Source organism: Podarcis melisellensis (assembly GCF_964234715.1).
Source record: "Podarcis melisellensis genome assembly, chromosome: 16".
NCBI classification, from domain to species: Eukaryota; Metazoa; Chordata; class Lepidosauria; order Squamata; family Lacertidae; genus Podarcis; species Podarcis melisellensis.
The window spans coordinates 7,354,799-7,365,861 of NC_138533.1; positions in this window are offsets into that span (position 1 = coordinate 7,354,799).

Here is an 11,063-nt window from a genome sequence, read left to right on the forward strand (position 1 = left end):
CAACTTTGATCCATATCCCTGAGAAACATAACCCCCTTTTATGGGTGGGGGTGGGGCATTTTACTCTTTAAAGAAAAATTGCACCATAAAATGTGGAAGGTTGGGAAGAAAAAAACCATTACAAATAGCTCAGCGTTGTCTGGGAACTTTGTGGGCATGCTGCCAAGTTGAATAAAATATTTTTGGGGGAGGTAAGCTCTGCCCCACATAATCGTTCACATAACATGTTGCAAGTGTTAGTGTTTGAAAAAGAAAAGGTTCTGACCTCCTTTTTACTCCTTTGCCTAGTCCTTGGACCCTAGTTGGCACAAAAGAGTCTTTGAGAAAAAGTATTCTTGCAGAGTATAGCTGCTTTTATTCTTACAAAGTCATCTTCTCCAACCACGACCGACAGCTTTTACACACACCAAACTCAGCCAACTCTCTACCATCCAACCAACCAACCAACCCACAACCATATATCTATATATAGGCATTTATATATATATAGGCATTTGTAGGTGAAAGGTTGCACGAGTCATGCAGTCTTTGCTGATTTATTGTTGACCACTGACTCATGCTGACTCAATTCCTTTTGTATTAAAGAAACAGTGGCTAATTTTAAGCCGTGACAGCATGCACAGTAATTGAATGGTGACGTCCATCAGCTTTGGGGTGGCAGCCCCCTCAGATATTTTATTTGGGGAGATGACAAAGGCGAAGAAAAAGGCATTCCACTTCCAGGTGTGATGGCGTTGTGGTCAGACCATGTGGCCCCATGTCATGGCCCCGGGCCGGCCAATCCGGCGGCCAGGGGCCATGGCTTATGCCCTTTAAAACAGCCACACAGCCAAGGGGAGTTCCCTCTTGTTCCAGCTTCCATGGAGGCCTCGGGGTCTTGACACACAAGCAACAACCAAGAGCTAATTGAGTTTGGAGGAAAAGAAATACCTCAGAGTTGGGTGGGAAGTTTGGAGGGGGAAACAGCCCTATCCCCATAAGGGATAGTTCTTCAAATGTCTCAACCCCTTCTCAGGAGATCCCATGAGCTGCCACCCTGTTTACTGCAGGCTCTATGAAAATGGAAATTTAGACCTGTCACACAAATGACAGCAGAGAACAAGCCTGTGTGTTTTCCTCATATATATAAATGTTTTTTTCTTCCATGTCCCATTCCATGAGGACATTCATAAACCTACATAATGTAGAATTAAAGCCGCATAATGGAACTGGGAATTGGACAGCACCAATGCAGAGACTGTGGGGAATAAACTCCATACTATATACCATAAGCATTTCTCTTCTTTGGAAAGCAGACAACAACCCTTGGCCTATTTAAAGAACAATAACTTCATAATCGGAAAATATTTTTAGCTCTAGCTGGGGGAAAAGAAACAGGTATTCCAAAATTGAGACAAAGTGGATTTATTCATCTCCTTTATCAACATAGCTAGCTCATGAAAATGTGAATTAATCGCCTTTGCTCATCTGCAGGCAGAATACATCACTTGTGACCAAGCCTCTTATATCTGGGTAGATCTATTAGTATTCTCACTCCAAAATCTCAGAGACAGAGGCAGAGAAAAGGAAAAGTGAGGAAGCGGGATTACCTTGAAAACTTGTGGAAGCTTCACGCGCAAGGAAGTCTGCCTCCGTTCACTTTGAAATTGTATTTAAAAGGGGAAAAAAATCCTCCACTCATACTCTAGGAACAAAATAAGTCTGCTGACATATTCATGAAGCCACGAAATGGGTGAGACCAGAATCAATGGAATACAGAGGCAGCTCATTCTACTTTTGTCCCCATCCTCCTTCTTCCTGAATTGAACATCTTCTCCCATCCCTAAAAATGCAGGCATTTTGCAGAATGGCCATTTTGAAAATGAGTTTGCTCAGTTCCTGAGGTATCATTCTCTTTGGCCCACTTCAATAACAGATGATTTAATTTCATGGCATACAAATTTCTCCTAAGTGGTAGGATTATAAATCTTTATTACAGAAATCCAAGGAAATTTGTATTTGAGATGAAAATTGGCACCACAACTTCCCACACCTCTGGGGCATAAAATGTGATAATTCTTTGTAGAAGCTTATTATGTTTAATTGCCATTGAAGATCTGGAGGGCACATAAATTTGCACATGGCTCTAAGTTTGCTGCTATGGATAAATAAGAGCATGTGGGGATGTTGCCTTCAACCTGCTCATGGGTAAGATAACTCCATGCCATGAAGTAGTTGTTGCTACCAAAGCGTTAAGAGGTAGCAAGACGCTCTAATCACTGAGCAGCTGGAAGTCATTAAGCTTACAGGAATGTGAGTTTGTATAAATAGTCAGTCACCCGTGTGTTTGTCCCCCTTTGGGCGTGTTTGCTGATATGTGTGGTTCCTCGCCAGTGTTTTTTCTTTTGTAAATAAACCTTTTGTTTGAGTTCCAAACCGCTTGCTTCAAGATTCCTCTTTGAAAAGATACTGCCTCTCCTGCCCTTCTTAAACCGAAATGCTCTGCTGTATGGGACTTGTGACGATGGAAGCGCACTGGACATTTACTTAGCATTAAACTAATTAAAGTGGACCTGTGAGCAAGTATCGCTGGGTGGGGCCCTTCAGGCATGTGGGAACAATTAGTTCCAACAGCGGGAGCATGTGATGGGGCTGATTGATTGCCAGCATTAACCAGCCCCTATAAATCTTCAAGTTAACCTGCATGAGGAGGCAGAGAACATGCCATGTACTACTGAGGGCCTTCTTGGTAGTGGCACCTGCCCTGTGGAACACCCTCCCATCAGATGTCAAGGAAATAAACAACGACCTGACTTTTAGAAGACATCTGAAGGCAGCCCTTTTTAGGGAAGTTTTTAATGTTTGATGTTTTATTATGTTTTTAATTTTTAATATAATGTTTTAATATTCTGTTGGGAGCCACCCAGAGTGGGGTAGGTAGGTAGGTAGGTAGGTAGGTAGGTAGGTAGGTAGGTATGTAGGTATGTAAAGGTTAAAGGTAAAGGGACCCCTGACCATTAGGTCCAGTCGTGGCCGACTCTAGGGTTGTGGCGCTCATCTCACTTTAGTGGCTGAGGGAGCCAGCGTACAGCGTCCGGGTCATGTGGCCAGCATGACTAAGCCGCTTCTGGAGAACCAGAGCAGCGCCCAGAAATGTCGTTTACCTTCCCACCAGAGTGGTACCTATTTATCTACTTGCACTTTGACACGCTTTCGAACTGCTAGGTTGGCAGGAGCAGGGACCGAGCAACGGGAGCTCACCCCATCATGGGGATTCGAACTGCTAACGTTCTGATCAGCAAGTCCAAGGCACTGTGGTTTAACCCACAGCACCACCCACGTCTCGTATGTATGTATGTATGTATAAATATTAAGACTTGCTATTTGATGTCCTGTAGCTGGTGCTGGAGAAGAAGCCAATAAAATCTGGTAACCCATTCGTTGCCTGCATGTGAATGATTAGTAGCTTGGAGGAAAGATTCAGGAAAGCAACCCCCTCCTTGGCACTCCATACCCTCCAACATTTCTCCAATGAAACTAGGAACATCGTAAAGAAAAGTGGGAACGTTCCAGGATCAAATCAGAAACTGGGATGGCTTCTCTAAATCAGGAATGTCCCTGGAAAACAGGGACACTTGGAGGGTCTGAAATACTCGCCGGGGGGGGGGGGAGCAATGTGTGTCTGTCAATCACTACCCATCCTTAGGAAGCTCCGATTCATTACAAGTTCCACCTTCTGTGTTTTCCTCCTTTCTTCTCACAGAACTGAGTGAAACACTGATCCCTGATGGTGGATTTCAGCCAGGCTGAAAGACTGAGCAGCAGGGAGTGACTAGGAGAGCACTGTCAATGTGTCATTGAAGCATGGTAATTACTCCTTTTGCACCTCAGGTGTAATTCCTAACAACTGTCTGGAAGAACAGGCTACAACAATACCCTGCAGCAATCTGGCACAAAAATCTCAAAGGAATGGAGTGGAGTCAAAATAGTAAGCCACAAAATTGCATGGCTTCTAGCTTGACAGCAGAGGGAGATGTTCCTCTTAAGATTATAGAGTAGCACGAGGGAGGGATAGAGAGAGTTTTATCGGCTGCATTCAAAGTGGAGCCTCTGTGGATGACAGCAGTCTACCCCTAAAGCACAGATGCTAGGGCCAAACGACAGGGATAACTGGTGCCTTTGGATCTCTCATGGGAGGATCTGACTGGTCACAGTTGGAAGGAGGATACTGGATGAACTAGGTTGGCCTTGTGGTCTGGCAAGGCAATTCTCCATTAATGGTTTTTCTGCTCATCCCCTAGAGCCTTCTACACCTGAGTAGTAATGTTGGCTACACATATAACGAATAGCTGGCCCAATTACAGTGGCACCTTGGTGGTTGAACTTAATCTATTCCAGGAGTCCGTTCGACTCCCAGAACTGTTTGAAAACCAAGGCCTGGCTTCCGATTGGCTGCAGGAGCTTCCTGCACTCAATCGGAAGCCCTGTAGGACCTTTGGCTTCTAAAAAACATTCACAAACCAGAACACACACTCCTGGGTTTGCGGTGTTTGGGAGCTGATTTTTTTGGGAGTCAAGCCATTCAACAACCAAGGTACCACCGTAGAATCATAGAATTGTAGAGTTGGGAGGGACCATGAGGTCAAAGTCTCTCAAGAATTAATATCAATGTCAAACAACATCAAACTCCCAAAAACCTTCATAGTCCTTTAGTCTTTGCAGAGCCAATCCTTGAGTACTTACAATGTCTCAAGAAGTGCGAGTTCCAATGTAACAGTTCAATGTAACAATCTAATATAGCAGTTCAAACAACCTAACAGTTCTAGCAATTTAGTAGCTCTAATAGTCTGGCAGCCCGATTACCGGGATTTCTCAATGATTTTGTAAATCCACAAGTGAAGAGGTAAAAAAGTATCCACGAATAAAGGGTAAAATCCACAGATAACGAAATTGAGCTGAATTCAATTGATGCTCAGATTAGTGCCTTTCAAAATTGTAGTTTCCAAGGCATTAGAAAGTTAAACGTCTTTGCTTTAAGTCTTTGAACAGAGCCGGGAGACGGACTTCCTGGTTGCGCCTCCCGCTTCAGTGCCAAAATTTCACAAAATTTAGTCCAAAATCAATGAGCTTCACCTACTCACGAGTAGTTGTTTTATAGCCGAATTGTCCCAGGAAAAGGGTCAGCGGTCACTGGCAGCAGCTTCACGGCTTCACCCCACAGAAAGAGCGATCGACTCACAGCACCGCGCCAGCCCTTTCACGCTCCGGAGCCCCTTACGAGGTCCCTTCGTCATTTCTAGGGGCGCTTATGGTGCCCGCCGAGTCCCACGACCACAGACTATCGCTGCCTGTGGGTTTCTAGTAAGGGTCTCCGCTTCGCCGTAGCGGAGGACCCGTTTCTGCCGAGCTTCCCCTTCAAAGGTAGCAGGGGACCGCCATTGCCGTTCGCACCGCCCCCGTTGGTGGTAACGGATTGATGAGATCAAAATTGGTGGCAGGATTTTTAGCGAGGCTACTTGATGACACTCCACCACCACTTGAACCCCCATACCCCCATAGACTCCAAAGCCTCCAATTCCCCCCAAACCCCCAAAGCCCCCACTTCCCCCAAAACCCCCACAGCCTCCAAAGCCACTACTTGGTTCCAGCCATCCCAGACCGCCAACTGGGTAACAGCACAAGGAAGTGTAGCCACGGGTCATTTTGGAGTGATGGGTACTGGATCTGAAATGATGATGAGCAAACATTCATCCAATTTATTCACACATTCATGATGATTCACACATCCAATTTATAACAAAACAACAACAACCACAACAACAAGCCCTACCACCAGCAGTGAAGACGGAGAGGAAGAAGGGGAGATTATAACACAATCTGCAAGCTGATTCTTCAGAACTGACTCAGTACCTCAAAGCTCCTAAGTGGAGTTTAGAGGAGGCTGGTGTTATGGAGCCTGGATGAGCCAATAGTCTCCCACGCTCTCCAATCAGCCCTGCAGTTTGGGAGGTTTGCATTGACTAAGCCATCCGTCCTCCACCAAGATCCAGCGGCACCATGCAATGTGATCGATTATGTGGGGCATAGCTTACCTCAGACATCCCCAAACATGGCCCTCCAAATGTTTGGGACGACAAATCACACCATCCCTAGCTAACAGGAATGGTTTTTCCCCTTCACAGCCTCAGTTAGCCTAAATTGTGGGACATTTCATAGTGAAATTTATCTTTGAAGAGTAAAATAAAGGTAAAGGTACCCCTGCCCGTACAGGCCAGTCTTGACAGACTCTAGGGTTGTGCGCCCATCTCACTCAAGACGCCGAGGGCCAGCGCTGTCCGGAGACACTTCCGGGTCACGTGGCCAGCATGACATCACTGCTCTGGCGAGCCAGAGCCGCAAACGGAAACGCCGTTTACCTTCCCGCTACTAAGCGGTCCCTATTTATCTACTTGCACTCAGGAGTGCTATCGAACTGCTAGGTTGGCAGGCGCTGGGACCGAACAACGGGAGCCCACCCCGCCATGGGGATTCGAACCGCCAACCTTCCGATTGGCAAGCCCTAGGCGCTGAGGCTTTTACCCACAGCGCCACCCGCGTCCTGAAGAGTAAAATACCCCACCACAAAAAAGAGTTATGTTTCTCAGGGATATGGATTTAAGTTGGGTGTTGGTGCTGGAGTGAGGGACAAGAATTAAAGAAAACCACAGAGAACAGGTGCTTTGCTGAAGCTCAGTTTAATGCATAAGAGGAAGACAGAGAACATTTTCATTCCAGAAACCAAGGAAGAATTGCCTTCCAGGCATTGCAGTAAGGGAATTCAAACATTGATCTTGATGACACTGATAATAACTACACATTCAGAATTGTATTATGTTTCTATGGCATTCAAGCGCAATACAAGTTGGATGCATTCAAACATTTGCCCCTCAACTGGAGATACATTCCACAGCAAAAGCAGAGGAGAAGAAGAGGAGGAGGAGGAGGAGGAGATGCATAGAGAATAGTAGTTGGGATCAACACATCCTAGGAAGCAGCTGCACATTTGTAAGGCAAACATGGATGAGCCAAACATCTGGGAATCTAGTAAACTTGGTGGTTGAACTGGGAACGCTTGGCATTTCTGGCACCTAGGACCATGAGATAATCAGTCGTGAAGCCATGCCGAGTTCGTCAATTGCCGGTGAGGGCATTCTGCTGGGCTGAACGCTCTCTTTAATAACACGAATAGTGTCTAAAGCAGCCGTCTTCCTCACACACGTACTGGCTGAAACGAGATAGAGAGTTTTACTCCTGGGAGGATTATATTAAGTGGAGATGGCCTGATGATTACTTCTCTTGGTGGTAACGGATTGATGAGATCAACATTGGTGGCAGGATTTATAGCGAGGCTACTTGATGACACTCCGCCACCACTTGAACCCCCATTGACTCCAAAGCCCCCACTTCCCCCAAAACCCCCAAAGTCCCCAAAGCCACTACTTGATTTCAGTGAGCCCAGACTGCCAACTGGGTAACAGCAGGAGGAATTGTAGCCACAGGTCATTTTGGAGTGATGGGTCCTGGATCTGAAATGATGATGAGCAAATATTCATCCAATTTATTCAATCATTCATGATGACTCACACATCTAATTTATAACAAAACAACAACCATAACAACAAGCCCTACCACCAGCAGTGAAGACGGAGAGGAAGAAGGGGAGATTATAACACAATCTGCAAGTTCGTTAAAAACATCCCCTATCATTAAAATATCCAAATCTAGCTATAGTCCAGCAGTCTAGCATTGGAGGCCTCTTGGTGGTGTCACCAACGGGTTTGTCTCCCTTGCGACCTCATGAGATGGTCTTCCTCCAGGCAGCTGCCTGCTTTTGGAACACGTGAAGTGTGTCTATCATCCTTATGACTATCTTTGAGAAAAGATCTAAAAGCATTCTTGTTTACCCTTGTCTGTTCCTGCGAACCCTGAAATTATTACATTTTCATGCTTTTCTTTTATGTTTCTAGGAGTTGAAGGTTGTCCAGACCCCTCAGAATAAACTATGAAGGGTGTGAGAGCACAGGAAACTCAAATGTAAGATATTTATTCTGTTATATATTTGTGTCCTTCCCTTTCTTGTACAAAAACCCTTTCTCTTGACAGAACCATTATATGTTGTGTTTACCATACATTGTTGATTGTTAAGATTTAATACTATAAAAATATTAAATAAATATCTGACCATTGATAAGCCAATGCCTTCAGTGGTCGCATATTCCATGATACTGTTCATCTTCATGTTTGGTTGGAATCTCTTGTAATATTAACTTTTTGCTTCAACTCCCATCATCCCTTGGCCAAACTAACTAAGCTTGATGCTATTTGGAATTCAACATCTTCATGGCAGCCACAAGTTTCACATCCTTTCTCCAGCAACAGAAAGCAGATATGTTCCATCATCCATGCCACAGCCCTTACGATATTTGGCAATGGAAGGTATATGGCCTCATAATCACCTCTTCCTTCCTCACCCCCCCCTTCCCTTTTATGCTGTGCTTTTTCAGTTGCAAAGCTAAACTTGCACCAAGAAGCTACCCCTTCAGTGTTTCATTTTGCTTTCATTTCTGTTTTTTTGCAACATGTTCTAGGAGTCCTGCCAAATACATTTTGGAGAAAGAAATGCCTGTCATCTCAAGGTAAGGCAGGAAAGGGGCCCTGCTGAAACTCAGGAGAGCTCCCAGCACCAGTCCATGTGGACCAGCAATAGGGTGGCGGTATCTGTGAGCCTCCAGGTGTTGCTGGACTCCAACACCTATCAGGCCCACCTGGCACAAGCAATGGCCAGGAAGGATGGGAGTTGTAGTCCAGCAACTCTGGGAGGACCATCGATATTCCCCTCCCTCCCTCTAGGCCTGAACTAGATGGAGGATTGCTCTGACTCCATACGAAAGGAGCCTTCCTACTTAGCCAAAGTGCCCTAGGAATGAGAAAGAAGATGAGCAAGGAGAGGCAGGTCTGGGTTCAAAAAAGGAAGCGAATGAAGTTTGGAAAGGACGAGGCAGCAAAAGCATGAAGTTCTCTCACTTACCAAGGTCTCAAGAGAAGTACTCAGGTGAAGGGGAGGGGAGCTGTTGTTAGAATCGTGGGCAGCAAGTCCTTTTATACAATTCCAGGACCGCAAGTCCCTCCCTTGTAAACGAAAACTGTCTCCAGGTGTCCTACCCTCCCTGACTAATTGTTGGACGTGGACTTCATCCAGCAATTCCTGAGCTGCCCTGCCTTCTTTAGCATGTGTTTTATCCAATTTCATTCCCCTTTCATTATCCTCCTATTCACTCCTTTTGATGACTAATTATGATACTTGGTGTTGCCCCTGCTTCATAAAGTATGTGTGCCTGTCAAGGTTACAAGCCCCCAGTCCACTCAATTCTAGAGATTGGTGTAAAGCCCATCTTCCCAGGCATGGGTGGTTCCATCTGGCTCATAGAAGACCTTTTAAACTTCCCTTTTAAAAAAGTCTTTGAAATTGAATTCACTCTGGGTGGCTTCCAACCGAATATTAAAAACAATGCAGCACCAGACATTAAAAACTTTCCTAAACAGGGCAGCCTTCTGTTGTCTTTTAAAAGTAAAATAGTGGGGGTTTTTGCCTTGACATCTGCTGGGAGGCCAGTAGAACTTTCATTGCTTTTATTAATAAATATATCCTTTTCACTTTCATGAGGCTTCATTGAGAATGGCGGCGGGGGGGGGGGTGTGTGACAAATAGCTACAAAAAATAATAACAGAACACTGAATGACTTACGGCATAGAAATATGGCAAAATGAGCTTGCGAATGAGAAAATGAGAACCTGAAACTGAAATTCTTTGTCCATCCTTTCATACAAAATTGCAAGAGAAGACTTTCAGTCAATCTCTGTATCCATGCTCACATCCAAAGGAGAGAGATGGGAGCAGGATAAACCCATTGCTTCTCTCCCCCCCCCCCCAATAACAACTAGTGGCTGTGCCCCTGCTCTCACCTGAAGGAGAGACGCCAATCATGTTTACACAAGATACAAACATGGATCAGAATAGAGCTGAGATGGCATTCACCAAACATGCCAAAATCTGAAATGATGCATCAATTACTGCAACCAAGAACCAATGCTGATGAAAGCAACAATACATCAAACATGAAAGAGCAACATCACAAACCAATTAGCAGGAACAGAGTGAATTTCCAAAATGAGCTGCTGCCTCCATCTCAAGCTGAAGCACAACTGCAAATGAAAAACAAACCTTTTTCAATATAGCACATGAAATCTCCCAGATAATATGAATGCGTAATCATTTTGGCCAGCATACAGTTGGCAATTTTGGTTCTTCAGGAATGACTCAGTACCTCAAAGCTCCTAAGTGGCTGTAACACCCATCCCTTCCCTATATCAGCATCTATTTCATAATCATTTATTTCTCTTTTATCCTATGTTATTTTGTAAAGGTTGCATGAAAGCTTCCATCCACAATAGGGTCATTTTCCCCAAATGAAAAATACAGAAGTATACACGGTCACAACATTGAGATTGTTGGCAATGAAACTGATTTAATATTTTGTCAGCATTTTTCATATGCAAGCCTCCTGGAGAAACCCTGGTTGACACGGAAATTGCTCCCCCAAGGTATAGCTCCACTGATTCTTTGTGATCGGTTCCAGTCTGGCTGGCAGATAGCCGTCCTGAACTCTCTGCAGAAATTGGGCCTTGCTCCTCAAGCCATCTTAAATTTGGGATTGGATCAAGCAAGATCCGTGGTCAGGCAAATAATTATGGACATAGAGAGACCACAGGACTGCTTGAAGACCCCTGATTGCAGAATTGCAGAACACGAGAGATATTGCTGTCCCGGCAGCACACCTCCATTTCCTCATATCCAGAAATGCAAGAAGGGCTTTCTGATTGCTGGTAATGAAACTGATTACATATTTTGGAGGCTTTTTATTTATGCAGGCCTCCTGGAGAAATGCTGAGTTGTTGCAACAGAATCCTGTCTTTTTAAGAAATGGGAGAGAAAAGCAAGCTCCTCGCCTTGTCACTTCTGTGCCTGCCCAGCACCGGGGTCAGAA